The sequence below is a fragment of the Mandrillus leucophaeus genome, unplaced genomic scaffold (genome assembly GCF_000951045.1).
Source record: "Mandrillus leucophaeus isolate KB7577 unplaced genomic scaffold, Mleu.le_1.0 Scaffold109, whole genome shotgun sequence".
Taxonomy (NCBI): Eukaryota; Metazoa; Chordata; class Mammalia; order Primates; family Cercopithecidae; genus Mandrillus; species Mandrillus leucophaeus.
The window spans coordinates 17,046-19,048 of NW_012099098.1; positions in this window are offsets into that span (position 1 = coordinate 17,046).

Sequence of the window (2,003 nt, forward strand, 5' to 3'; positions counted from 1 at the left end):
AAAAAAAAAAAAAAAAAAAAGCCAGCATGCCCCTGTGGTCCCAGCTACTTGGGAGGCTGAGGTGAGAAGATCACCTGAGCCTGGAGAGGTTGAGGCTGCAGTGAGCCATAATCACGCCACTATATTCCAGCAGTGCACTCTACGTGACAGAATGAGACCCTATCAAAAAAGAGAAAAAAACCAACCAACAGAAAAATCCCTCATGAGTGCTCAACCAGAGGTGAGCAGGATGACAGAGAATGTGTTGGCCATGGGATCCCCAGCCCGGGCCACAGCCTGTTACCTAACAGGTGCTCCGTCCAGCTTACAACCTCCAGTAACTGCCTCCAAAGGCACAGAGTCTCATGGGGCAGAGAGATGAGCAGAGTTAACTCTCCTGTGGGTGCCCAAGCAAGGTTCCACACGGCCCAGCAGGCTTCAGAGAAGGGAGGGAAGAGGCCTCCCATGACGCGAAGACCTCCAAAGGCCACTTTCTGTTATAGATTTATTTGATACTGTGACCGAGTCTCCAAGTTCAGACCCACATGTAATGGATTGCTTCATGGCTGTCAGAGGCTAGTGTGCATTATTTCTGAGGATTATATCCAATGACACGACGCAGAAAACACAAATGGACGGACAGACAGATGGACATAATCATTAAGACAAGAGACGCTAAAACGTGCCTTAGTGTCCACGTGATTGATCTAAGGCGGGGACCCTTCTAAGGTGGGGACCCGAGTGACTGATCTAAAGCAGGGTGGCTTCCAGCCACCAGGCGCTGACTGAGCTGTGTGCACTCCAGGCACCGGGGAAGGAACTGGCTTGGAACCAAAGCCTGCCCTCCCAGGGGCGACCTCCCCATTCCCGGCCAGTCTCTAAATGTCTGCTCTTCATGAAGGACCAGGTGGCGACAGGGCTGATGGAAGCAGCGAGGCCAGCGGTGGCACTGGGCACACCCATGCGGCAGGAGGTGGGGAAACAGAGTCTGGGCGAAGTGGCTCCTTTTGGCTCCTTAACACTGTGCGTGGAGAGGCCGGGCAGGCGTGAGGAGGAGAGGTGGGAATGGAGCACCGTTCATCCGGGGATTAGCCAACCCGAGTCTCCTCCCTCCTTGGCAGCTCCAGAACATTCCCTTTGGCCGAGAGCCACAGAAATGAGTGCCTGCCAAGACACATGGAGGAGAAAGAAAACAAGACACCAAAAAAACCAAAAAACAAACAAAAAAACCTCCCTGCCCCAGAAACAAATAGAACTCCTGGGCCAAGGTCACACCAGATCCGGAAGACACCCTGCACCCTGCGCCCAGGGAAACGAAACACAGTTCAACGTCTGGCTGCTTTGCTCAAGGGAAACTGCCACCCCACCCTGAGACTCCAACTCACTGGCCGTTAGTGTCTTCTTCTTCTTTTTTTTTTTTTTTAAGTGTTTTTTTTCTTTTTAATACCCAAACCATCCATTTTCAAAGCTTTTTTTTAAAAAAAGTTTCCTGATTAAAAACAAAAAACAAAAAACTAAAACTGCCACAAAAACTGAAGAGGCAAGCTCCAGGCCTGGCCTTTCCAGCTGGAGGCCTGCTCTCCCGTGGACCGCACCGCAGAGCCCAGCCCGGCACCGCTGGGTGACCGTCCCATGGCTGGTTCACCCCGGACCACTCTGCTCAAGTCTGGGTGGGCATTAAATGCCCGGCGGCATCACTAAATAAGGACAAGGGAAAAAGGCAGCCCACCCTTCCTTGAACACCTTCCATCTGGGCTGAACTTTCTTGGGAATGTATAAGTTACCTGGATGAAGGAGGTGGGAGATGGAAAAAAATAAATACCAAGAACTAAAGTGAGAGTCCCAGGACCTCTGGTGGCAGCTCAGCCCCTGGGGCAGAGCTGGCCTCCAGGTAGGAGACCCTGATTATCCAAATACTGCGCTCTTGAGACTTGCTCTCCTCGACAAGCGCTTGCCCTGGGGGGGCGTGAGTCTCAGAGGGAGAAAAGGGGCCAGCCCCGCAGATACTGTCCTCTCGCTCTGGC